The 12,981-nt window shown below is 38.6% G+C and overlaps 1 protein-coding gene across 5 annotated transcripts in view; it reads left to right on the forward strand.

The window, feature by feature from the left end:
* Positions 1–12,981, forward strand: part of JMJD1C (jumonji domain containing 1C) — a 369,857-nt gene that overhangs the window by 73,865 nt on the left and 283,011 nt on the right. Inside the window, exon 1 of one of the 5 annotated variants that reach the window (XM_053582219.1) lies at positions 12,907–12,924. The exons of the other annotated variants lie outside the window; for them this stretch is intronic. The gene's annotated coding sequence lies outside the window, so the exon portion shown is untranslated. Of the gene's footprint in view, positions 1–12,906; positions 12,925–12,981 lie in introns of those variants that run through there. 5 annotated transcript variants of the gene reach the window in all.

The following is a 12,981-nucleotide window of genomic DNA, read 5'->3' on the forward strand; positions in this document are numbered from 1 at the left end:
CTACAGGCTCCCACAACGCTTGGCCAGCTTTTTCTACTTTTAATAGAGACAGCATCTCACTCTTGCTCAGACTAGTCTCCCAACTCCTGAGCTCAGATGATGCACCAGTGCTAGGATTATAGGCATGAACCACTGCACCTGGTTTATTGCCTGAACTTTCAAAATCACTGATCATATTTTAATACCAAAGTGAATTATTTTAAGAGAAACCATTTTACTTTACATTGTTCATTTCAGTGAAGAGACTTAAGTAGTCAATGTGAATATAGACTATTTGTATCCATCTTTTTGTAACGGTTTCAAAATAGTGTATATAAACATAATACATTTTTATAGAAATATGTCCCCTTAAAATATAAGCTAGTAAAGAAGGAAAAAAGTATGCTTACAGAGAGTTAATATAATAATTGCATTATATTTAACTCTGAATTTCTTAGTGTTTAAAACAAAATAAGAATTGTGATGAATTAAAATATCTTTGATTTTTAGCAAAAAATGTTACTGATTAATTTTCAGAGTTACTGAAAAACAGTAAGCCTCACTGTCTTTTTGGATTACTGTATTGGGTCTCTTGGAAAAGTGAGTGGCGAAAGGGTTTAGGAGACAAGGAAGAAACCTGAGGGTACATGAATTCTGGTCTTCATCCCCTTCAATTAGAACACCCATTGAATTTTATTTAATGTTTTATTTAATGGCATTTCTTACACCCCACAACCTTTTTTTCAGAGAAAAGGAAATAATCCATTCTTAAAAAGAGAAAATTCCTGAAATAAAATGAGAAACTGGTAGCTTATAAAAGGTTATACAAAAAGAAATAATCAAATGAGAAATTCTTTCTTGATAAGTAAAAGAAGGTATAATTATGAAGTTTCACTTCAGGGTATTCCCCTAGGAGAGTAAAATAATGTCTAGGTATGTAATTTTTTGGTGATCAATAGAACCTAGAGGAAAAGAACCTGATATATATTACTGAAGTCAAGTGATTACCAACCTTTTCTTTCTTTTTTTTTTTTTTTTTTGTGTGTGTTTGGTGGGGGGGGGGGGGGCGACAGAGCCTCAAGCTGTTGCCCTGGGTAGAGTACCCTGGCATCACAGTTAACAGCAACCTTCAACTCCTGGGCTCAAGTGATTCTCCTGCCTCCACCTCCCAAGTAGCTGGGACTACAGGCACCTGCCACAACTCCCGGCTGTTTTTTGGTTGCAGCTGTTGTTGTTTGGCGGGCCCGGGCTGGATGCGAACCCTCCAGCTCATGTGTATGTGGTTGGTGCCTTAGCCACTTGAACTACAGGTGCCGAGCCAACATTTTCTTTTTTGTAATAAAATATAGCACAAACATAGAAAATTTTTATCACTGCAGAAAATTCTATTGGATACAGCTATTCTAGAATAACCATTAAAAGAATGAAAAACATCTGTGATTTCTAGCTTAGTAGAAGTGAAAAAAATGGAATGATAAGAATTTAAAAGAAGGTGAAAAAGGAAAGGCAAAGAAATACAACAAAATTTACTAGAGGAAGAAGGTCTGGCTACCTGCAGAGACAGGGATTAGGTCTAACTGGCTTTATTATCAGAAGGCCAGCAATTGTGGGCAACAGTGAGAGTGAGTGCTCCAAGACTGGTCTGTCCTACCCTGTTTTCCCGAAAATAAGACATCCTCTGAAAATAAGACCTACTTACAGGAAAGATAAGACGTCCCCTGAAAATAAGACCTAGCGCATCTTTGGGAGCACACCTTAAAATAAGTTTCGGGGAAATAGGGTATCATTTCCAAAACCACAGTTTTTTTTTTAAGGGACAGAGTCTCACTTTATTGCCCTCGGTAGAGTGCGGTGGCGTCACAAGTCACAACAACCTCCAGCTCCTGGGCTTAAGCAATTCTCTTGCCTCAGCCTCCTGAGTAGCTGGGACTACAGGCCCCCGCCACAACCCAGCTATTTTTTTGTTGAAGTTTGGCAGAGGCTGGGTTCGAACCCGCCACCCTTGGTATATGTGGCTGGTGCCCTACCTACTGAGCTACAGGCTTTGCCCAAAACCACAGTTTTTTACATAAAAGCTTAACCCTTTTTTAAACAACAATAATTATCCCTTAACAACAATTGGCATGACCCATAATAAACCATAATTGGCATATCCATGACCCAAAACATTTCTAATTCAAGTTAATTTCCTAAATCAAATGCCCTAAAGTACTCAAGATTTAGGGTACTACTCACTTTTAGATTAAAGCTGAATTACAGAACAAGGGTGGAAGATAAGAGGTGAAGGTTGGCTCAGTGCCCATAGCACAGTGGTTACAGCACCAGCCACATACACCGAGGCTGGGGGGTTTGAACCCAGCCCAGGCCAGCTAAACAACAATGACAATTGCCACAAAAAAAAAAAAAAAATAGCCGGCATTGTGGTGGGTGCCTGTAGTCCCAGCTATTTGGGAGGCTGAGGCAAGAGAACTGCTTAAGGCCAAGAGTTTGAGGTTGCTGTGAGCTGTGATGCCACAGTACTGTACCAAGGGTGACAGTGAGACTCTGTCTCAAAAAAAAAAGTGGTGAAAGTCATAAAGGACCTAAACCCAGCCAGACCAACTGTGTCATCTCAGCCCTATCCTGACTGACCCCATCTTATTCTCGTTACATACGTTCTTACAAAGGTGGGAAAAACAGCAAAAAATAAGATAGATTAAAACCTGAACATATCAGTAATTACCTTAAATGTAAATGAACAAAATGTTTCTGTTAGGCAGATAATCAGAATTAGAAGAGGGAACCCACAAAACACACTTGTTTGCTCCTTATAACAAATGGCATCTGAAATATAAGAATACAGCCAGGTGCAATGGCTCACACCTGTAATCCTAGCACTCTGGGAAGCCGCGGTGGGTGGATTGCTTGAGCTCAGGAGTTGGAGACCAGGCTGAGCAAGAGTGAGACCCTGTCTCTACTAAAAATCAAAAAATTAGCAGGGGGATTGTGGTGGGTGCCTGTAGTCCCAGCTACTTGGGACACTGAGGCAAGAGGATCTTTTGAGCCCAGGAGTTTGAGGTTGCTGTGAGCGATGACACCATATCACTCAGGGTGACAGAGTTGAGACTCTGTCTTGTAAAAAAGAGGGGACCACTTTCCATACAAATACTACCTTGAGATAGTTGATGTGGCTGTGTTAATATCAGTTGAAGGTAGTTGATGTATCTGTGTTAATATCAGTGTTTTGGGCTAGAAGCATTGTTTGGGATAAAGAGGCTTTCTTCGTCATCATGACAAAAGGGTTTACTCAACAGTAAGATAAAATACTTTTAATTTTATAAGCATCTGTGACATGACTTTAAGACACATAATTTAGGGCAGAATACAGTGACTCATGCCTGTAATTCTAACACTCAAGGAGGCAGAGGCAGGAGGATAACTTGAGATTAGGAATATGAGAACTGAGCAAGAGGAAGACTTTTTCTCTAAAAAATAGAAAAATTGACTCAGCACCCATAGCACAGTAGTTACGGTGCTGGCCACATGCACTGAGGCTGGTGGGTTGGAACCCGGCCCAGGCCAGTTAAACAATGATAACTGCAACAAAAAAATGGCTGGGCATTGTGGTGGGTGCCTGTAGTCCTAGCTACTGGGGGGCTCAGGCAAGAGAATCACTTAAAAGTTTGTGGTTGGGGGTGGCGCCTGTGGCTCAGTGGGTAGGGCGTTGGCCCCATATACCGAGGTTAGTGGATTTGACCAGCTCTGCCAAACTGCAACAAAAAAATAGCGGGGTGTGTGGCAGGAGCCTATGGTCCCAGCTACTCAGGAGGCTGAGGCAGGAGAATTGCCTAAGTGCAGGAGATGGAGGTTGCTGTGAGCTGTGATTCCCCAGCACTCTATGAAGAGTAACATAGTGAACTCTGTCTCAAAAAAAAAGAAAGAAAAGAAAAAAATCAGCTGAGTGTGGTGGTGTAAGCTAGAATTTCTCTCTGTTAGGTTTTTGATTTGGGGGATTTGAAGAATGAAACGTAATGAGTAAGCTGAAGGACAGAGTTTATTGAAAGATAAAAGAGATAGATGAATGAAAGAGGGGGAACAGAACCTATAGCAATAGAGGGGCATATAGGTCTTCTGTCTAAGGGCTTATATATTGTTTTTCCTTCTAGGGGAGGAGGGGGTTTGGGAATGTATGTTCAGAACATACCCAGGGTCCTGCCTGTAGGCAGAAAATAATCCTTGAATTAACAAAAGAATGGGAGTCCATGCAGTCCTTTTCCCAGGCAAGGCATTTGGGTGTGTGCTCCATACTCCAAGAAGAACACCCCAGATGATACACTGATCAGGCTGCTTTTTTTCATGACCTTGCTCGAGCCCAGAGAATGTGGCCTGGAAAGGGCCTGTTTGTGCTTAGTGATGGGGGTCTGTGATGAGACTGATTTTTGAGCTTATCCCAGCCTAGGAATAAGGGTCCCTGTCTAGCCTTGAATGGAGAACCCTTTATCAGTGGAGTATGCCTGTATTCCCAACTGCTTGCGGGGCTGAGGTAGGAGGATTACTTGAGTGCGCCAGTGTGAGATTACAGTGATCAGTGATTAAGCCACTGCACTCTATCCAGGCCAACAGAGAGAGACCCTTTTTCAATTAAAAAAAAAATACCCAATAACAAAACACCATAAAGTAGAATTGTTAGGATTATGAGAGAAAATAGTCAAATTTATAATCATAGTAGATTACTTTAAAGAAGTAAGCAATTTTAAAAGACCAGTCATGAATAGATTTAAAGTAGTAAATACTAGCTTTGAATATCTCAAAAGATTGTTGCGTAAATAAGATAGTGTATTCAATACATACAGTATCACTTAAGATAGTATATTCAGTAAATATACTATTATTTAATAATTTTTTAATATGCATAAATATTGAAATACACTAAAAATTTTTTGAATACCTACTATGTGCCAGGTACTGTTGTAGCCTATACTACTTTGTAAAAACAATCATGTAAGATAGTATAACGTACAGTTTCATTAATTTTAAGTGCTTAACTAATGATAAGCAGTGATATCTGTATTGGTCCATAGAAGTAACAGAGATTTGAAGAATGCATAAATTAAGAAAATAGGGCATTTCAGGCCACAGGCAGTAAATGGCAATTCTCGGTAGGGAATTCTGGGGTTGAGTGCTATGGCATCACAGCTCACAGCAACCTCAAACTCTTGGGTTTAAGTGATTACCTTGCCTCAGCCTCCCAAGTAGTTGGCGCCCACCACAATGCCAGGCTATTTGTTGTTACTATAGTCATTGTTGTTTAGTTGGCCTGGGACCAGGTTGGAACCCGCTAGCCTTTGTGCAAGTGGCCTCCGTAACCACTGTGCAGAGCCAGTGAATGGCAATTCTAATATAGAGGATGGGTGAGATAATTTTGGTAGGGTGAATAGTATGAGGAAAAGATCAGATGGTGTGCATTTGGATAATAAGTAAACTAATTGCTTATGGAAGGTTCATAGAAATGAGAAGAAAAATCAAAAGTTAGGGCTAAATTATGTTATAAGGCTGAGAAACTGGAGCTAGTTTGGTTATTTGGAATGAATATACTAGGACTTGTACCATTTCTCAGTTTAACAAGTATTTCCAAAGGTAGATAGGTGAGCCTTGATGTAAGTACATCTTTTGATTTTAATAGCTGAAGCAACAGACTTTCTTCCAAAGAGATAAGAGACACTTTTACTTGCAGTTGATGGGGGCATTGGTTTTCCTGTGTAGTCAATGGTATTGGACACCATCAGTCATAATTTTTGCTTAATTGGCAAAAAAAAGTTACTTTAATTTGTATGTTTTTGAGTTTCTGTATTTTGTATTATTAAAATATTAATAGCCTGTTCATATTTTGAAACTTTTTACTGATCTGTGAAAGCTCATTTATTTATTAAAATACTTCTTTTTTACATATGATGTAAGTTTTTCCTTAGTCTCTTGCTATTTTTATTTTTTAGGAGCAGATCTTGCTTTGTCACCCAGGCTGGAATGCAGTGGTGTGATCATAGCTCCCTGAAGCTGTGATGCCACAGCACTCTACTGAGGGTGACATAATGAGACTCTGTCTAAAAAACAACAACAACAACAAAAAAAGATTGCTTGAGCCCAGGCATCTGAGGTTGCTGTGAGCTATGACGCCAGGGCACTATACCCAGGGGCAACAGAGTAAGACTCTGTCTCCCTACTTCCCAAAAGGCAAATACCCATTCTAATGGGTATAAAGTGGTATATCATTATGGTAATTTATTTCACTGATTAGTGACATTAACATCTTTTCTTGTGCTTTTTGCCCATTTATCTATCTCTTTTGAACATGCTTTTAATTATCTTTTTGTGGTTGAATTTTAGCAATTGTTTTAGTATTCTGGATATTAATCATTAATGAGATAGATGATTTGCAAGTACATTCTCCATTTGGGGGCTTGCCTTTCACAGTCTTGATAATGTGTTTTGATGCACCAAAGTTTTAAATTTTGATGTAGTCCATTTTATCTTTTTTTTTTTTTTTAACTTTTTGGGGTTGAGTGCCATGGCATCATGGCTCATGTCAATCTCAGACTCCTGGGCTCAAGCGATCCTCTTGCCTCAGTCTCCTGTGTAGCTGGGACTATATAAGGCCTGGTTATTTTTTTCTAAGACTTGTAGTTTTAGATCTTGGTTTAGTTCTTTGATCCATTTTGAGTTGATTTTTGCATATGGTGTAAGGAAAGGGCCCAGCTTCATCATTTTTCATCTTTAATTTTCTTGGCACTATTTGTTGAAAAGATTATCCTTTCTTCATTGAATGGTTTTGGCACCTTTTTCAAAAATCTTTTGACCATAAATGCTAGAATTTATTTCTGGACTCCGTGTTCAGTTTTCTATACGGTTCTGTCTTGGTATAGTGGATTGGTTCTAGGACCTCAACAACTACAGATGATTACGTCCCTCATATAAAGTAACATAGTATTTCCACACAACCTATACATATCAACCTGTATGTGTTAAAACATCTCTTTTTTTTTTTTTGGAAACAGTCTCACTATGTCACCCTTGGTAGTGGCATCACAGCTCACAGCAACCTCAAACTCTTGGGCTTAAGGGATTCTCTTGCCTCAGCCTCCCAAGTAGCTGGGACTAGGCGCGAGCCACAACTCCCAGCTATTTTTTTTGTTGTTGTTGTTTTGGTTGTAGTTGCCATTGTTGTTTGGCAGGCCCGGGCTGGGTTCAGTGGTGCCCTAGCTGTTGAGCTATAGGCACCAGGCCACTTTAAAACATCTTCAGAATACAATATCTAATAATATATAAATGCTATAGAAATAGTTAGACTTTTTTTTATTGAGACAGAGTCTTACTATATCACCCTCTGTAGAGTTCTATAACGTCACAGCTCACAGCAACCTCCAAATCTTGGGCTTAAGCGATTCTCTTGCCTCAGCCTCCTGAGTAACTGGGACTACAGGGGCCTGCCACAACACCCAGCTATTTTTTTGTTGCAGTTGTCATTGTTCTTTACCTGGCCTGGGCTGGGTTCAAACCCAGCAACCTCAGTGTATCTGGTTGGCACCTAACCACTGAGCTAGGAATGCCACCCTATACTGTTTTGTTTTGTTTTTAAGTTTATATTATGTATATTGAGTTTTCTCCTGAATATTTTCTATCCACAGTTGGTCAAATTCATGGATATGGAACATGTGGATACAGAGATTCCACTGCATATCTGTCTTTATTCCATTCCCACAGTGTTTTGATGATTATAGCTTTTTCTTTCTTTCTGAGACAGAGTCTTACTTTCTTGCTCTTGGTAGAGTGCAGTGGCATCATAGCTCACAGCAACCTCAAACTCTTGGGCTCAAGTAATCCTCTTGCTTCAGTCTCCAAAGTAGCTGGGGCTACAGGTGCCTGCCTACTAGCATTTTTTTTTTTTTTTTTTTGCAGTTTTTGGCTGGGGCTAGGTTTGAACCCGCCACCTCCGGTATATGGGGCTGGCACCCTACTCCTTTGAGCCACAGGCACCGCCCCAGCTAGCATTTTAAAGATGGGGTCTTGGTCTTGCTCAGTCTGGTCTTGAACTCGTGAGCTCAAGGAATCCACTCATCTTGGCCTCCCGGAGTGGTGAGATTATAGGTGTAAGCCGCAGTGCCCGGCTGATTATAGCTTTGTAATAAGTTTGAAATCAGGAAGTGTGAGTCTTTCAAGTTTTTCTTCTTGTTCAATATTGTTTTGGTAATTTAGGGTCCTTCAAAGATCCATGTTGTTCTAGAATTGGTTTTTCTATTTCAGCAAAAACCATTAGAATTCTGATGATAATTTTATTGACTCTATAGATCTCTTGGGTACTTTTGATGTCTTTATATTAAATTTTCCAATCCATGAATAGGGCATGTATTTCCATTTGTGTCTTCTATAATTTCTTTCAACAGTGTTTTTAGTTCTGTAGTGTACATTTTGTAGTGTACCAGTTATTGGTCTACTTGGTCAAGTTTATAACTTACAATTTTTTTTTTTTTTAGAGACAGAGTCTCACTTTATTGCCCTTGAGTAGAGTGCCGTGGTGTCACAGCTCATAGCAACCTCTAACTCCTAGGCTAGGCTATTCTCTTTCCTCAGCCTCCCGAGTAGCTGGGACTACAGGTGCCAGGCACAATGCCCGGCTATTTTTTGTTGCAGTTTGGCTGGGGCAGGATTCAAACCCACCACCTTTGGTATATGGGTGCCCTACCCACTGAGCCACAGGTGCCACCTAGAATTTTATTCTTTTTGATATTATTATAAATAGAATTGCTTTCCTTTTTGGATTATGAATTGTTTATAGAAACACAACTGATGTAGTGTGTTGGTTTTATATCTTACAACTTTGCTGAATTTGTTTATACCTTCTAACAGGTTTACGTGTGTGTGTGTGTGTAAAATTTTTAGGTTTTTGTATATGTCATTTACAAACAGATAATGATTTTACCTTTTCCTTTCCAATTTGAATGTCTTTTCTTGTCTCATTTTTGGACAAGGATTTCCAATAATGTGTTGAATAGGCATGGCAAAAGTAGACATCCTTTCTTGATCTTAGGGGAAAAGCTTTTAGTGATTCACCATTGAGTGTGATACCAGCTGTGGGATTTTCATACATGGTCTTATTATTTTATGCTTTTCTTCTTTTGCTGGTTTGTTGAATGTTTATCATGGTAAGTGTTAGATTTTGTCAGATGCTTTTTTCTGTATCAATCATAGATGGCCATTTGGGTTTTTTTCCTTCATCCTGTAGATGTGGGTATTACACCAATTGATTTTTGTATGTTCTTGCATTCCAGCAATAAAATGGTTATGGTGTATAATTTTTAAAAAATTGTTTTTCTTTTAAAGAGGTGGAATATATTCCCAGGCTAGAATGGAGTGGCTGTTCACAGGTACAGTCATAGCTCATTGCAACCTAGAATTCCTGGCCTCAAGTTATCCTCCCATCTTAGCCTCCTAAGTTGGCTGGGGCAACACTTAGGAGTGCACTTTAACTGCACTTAATTTTTAAAAAATTACTATAATAACCTCCATCATTTCTCTCCCCCTTCTCTTACAAATATCCTGGTGTAATTTTGCTTGGAATTGTATATTATAGAATAATTTAGGAAGTATGAACACCTTTCCCTTATTGACCCTGCATTTCAAATAACACGGACTATCATTCTAGCTATTGAAGTTTAATTTTTGTAGTGTTCTGCAGTGAATATGGGTTTCTTCATATGTGTTTGTTGAGTTTATTCTCAAAGATTGATTTATAATTGTATATTGATATATATCAAATTATTATTACATATTTTTCACTGATTTGTTCAATTTTTAGGCTAAAAATGTCATTTTTCTTTTTCCTGTGTTTTTAGCTCATATGATAACTTAGTAGCTTTTTAGGAAAACCTGAATTTGTTCCTGGACTAAGAAGATCCGGCCTCCTGTCAGTGTCAGCCAATATGCCGAGACAGGGATAGGTCCACCAAACTTTGTCATAAGGCAGGGATTCTGGAGAACAGGGAGACTAGCCTCTCCAAGACTGTTGTATTCTTCCATTTCCAAAATTAACAGTTTTATACATGAAAGTTCAGAGCAAAGACCGCACCAATCCCTATTCCAAATAAAATTCAGCATAGCTCAGTGACCTATTACAGTTTTCCAATTTAAAAGTTAATCTTGTAAATCAATCCACCTAAAGTACTAAAGATAGGCATCTTTAGGGTGGGAGCTAAATTTATAAAACAGTAAGAATGGAAGAGGGGCTGAAGGTCAGGCAGGACCTAAACTGACCAGACCAACTGTGTCATGTCTGCCCTAGCCTGAAGGACTCCATCTTTAATCTCACTATATATGCTTTCAAATCAGCTTAACAAAGTTACAGTAAAGGTTATATGTATGAAAAGTATTGTTGGCTCAGCTCCCATAGTATAGTGGTTACAGCGCCAGCCACATACACCGAAGTTGGCAGGTTCGAACCCAGCCCTGGCCAACTAACCAACAATGACAACTGCAACAAAAAGTAGCTGGGCGTTGTGGTGGGCACCTGTAGTCCCAACTACTTGGGAGGCTGAGGCAAGAGAATCACTTAAGCCCAAGAGTTTGAGGTTGCTTTGAGCTGTGACACTAGGGCACTCTGCCGAGGGCGACATAATGAGACTCTGTCTCAAAAAAATAAAAAAAAACAGACAAGACCAAACATTTTAGTGTGGTGGTTAGGTACTATAAAAAAGTAGTATATATGTATTAGAATCCTTTAAATATTAAGTAAAATTATTTACTCAGGTAACACTAATTTTTCAAACGCCATCTTTATGAAATGAAATCAGAGTCTGTTCAGGATGACATACATGTATGTAGACACTCTATAGCAGTATTTTTCAACATTTTTATCTCCCAGCACACTTGAACCCATAATTAAACTTTTGTGGCACATTTAAATTATGTTACTCAAAAAGAGTAAAAAATACATACTTACTGTGCTTCGAACTTCTTTTGAAAATAATTAATGAACTTTAAAAATTTTTGAGGCACATGTAAGATTATTTAGCAGCACACTGGTTGAAAATCACTGCTCTGTAGGGTTCTTTTGCAACTTCTGTGCAATAGACCCTACTCTCAAATGCTTTTCAACCTATATCAAGATTTAGAAAACTGTTCTATTTTTATCTCTTAAGAATTCTACTCAAGGAGGGTTAGTACTTAGAGAATAGGAAACTGACTTTAAGTGCACTTCAGTTCTCTTATGTATTTCCTTCAGATATTAATGGGTTGTTTTTTTTTGTTTGTTTGTTTTTGCTGAGACAAGGCTAGAGTGCAGTGTGGCATCATTATAACTCACTGTGACCTCAAACTCCTGGGCTTAAGCTATCCTGCTGCAGCTTTCCCAAACAGCTGGTACTACAAGTGCATGCCATCACTCCCAGCTAATTTTTCTTGTTTTTGTAGAGATAAAAGTCTTGCTCTTAAAAGTGATCCTTCTGCCTTAGCCAACCAAAGTGCTAGAATTACAGGTGTGAGCCAGTAATGCCTGGCCATATTTTAATGTTTTAAACTTTGGTAGCATTTTAGACCATATCCATTATAAACAAATGGTTATACTTCATGAATTCTTGACTGAAGTGCATTTACTTGTGATATTTTAAAATGTATCAGTAAAATATTCAATTTCACTGGATACAGTAGTTCACAATGGATGAAGGGAGCATAGGTGTCTTAAATGCTAAATTTATTATCTTTTTTTTTTTTTTAATTTTGACAAAACCTATAGATTTTATTGCAAGGAAATTTGTGTTTTAGAAATTTTGAGGGCGGCGCCTGTGGCTCAAGGAGTAGGGCGCTGGTCCCATATGCTGGAGGTGGCGGGTTCAAACCCAACCCCGGCCAAAAACCACAAAAAAAAAAAAAAAAAGAAATTTTGATTTGATGAAATTTATAGTCAGGCTCAGCACCTGCAGCTGGCAGGTTCGAACCCAGCCTGGGGCTGCCAAACAATAATGACAACTACAACCAAAAAATAAAAATAGCTGGGCATTGTGGCAGGCCCCTGTGTGTGTGTGTTGGCGGGGGTGGGGGTGGGGATGTGGAGAAGAAAGAAAGAAATTTATAGTCATTGGAAACATTTAAAAGTTCTAAGTCTTACTATCTTCAAAATGTTTTTTTTCCTATCATAATAAAACAAAGACTTTTTCCCTTCTACTTTCCCTCATAATTGACATATTGGAATTAGATGGACATTGAACTTATACTGCTAATTCTTTTTTGTTGTAATATTGATGCCACAGAACTGTAGAAAATAAGATATAGCCTCTTCAGGTTATAAACTGTTGCCTTAGTCATTTCTGTTCTTTTAAATGACTTGGAATATTATGATTCGTGTTAGTGTACCCTGTAGATTAGAAGGAAAATGTTTTCGGCTCAGTGAAATTTGATGGCTCACTTAACATTGACTGCCATCGGTGTTGTATTTAACTTATGCTGGTTTTTGAGCCCTGGGCTTTGTGAAACACATAACACACACATCTCTTGCATATTGACCGTCATATTAGGAAAAAAAAAATATTTTTCCTTGGGGCCACAGGGTTTAATTAGGCCAGGAGACATGCAAGTTATATATGTTTCATGAGGCCCTGGGCTCAAAACGAATGTGAGTTAAACGCAACTCACATTGTAGTTAATGTGCTTGGCCTTATAAAACACTGTGGCCCCAAAAGAAAAAAAATTTTTTTCTACCGTACCACTCAATGTGTTAATACATTGCGTAAGGAGAAATGAGAGATCTGGAGTATATTGAAATTCATTACAGAAAAAAATAAAGGAAAATCTCAACGCACCACCATTTCGCACCTTTTAATATTACTTTTTTTTCTTCCTTCTTCCAATGTTTTCCAGATACTGTAGCTTGTTTTCATTCTGGTGACCAGAGGAGGTTTCAGAGAATTTTGTATAAATAAGGTGAGAACATGGAGAATTGAGGTTAGGGAAGCTATAAACCTTTGAGTGCTTTTGTCA

The sequence above is a fragment of the Nycticebus coucang genome, chromosome 3 (assembly GCF_027406575.1).
Source record: "Nycticebus coucang isolate mNycCou1 chromosome 3, mNycCou1.pri, whole genome shotgun sequence".
Classification (NCBI taxonomy): Eukaryota; Metazoa; Chordata; class Mammalia; order Primates; family Lorisidae; genus Nycticebus; species Nycticebus coucang.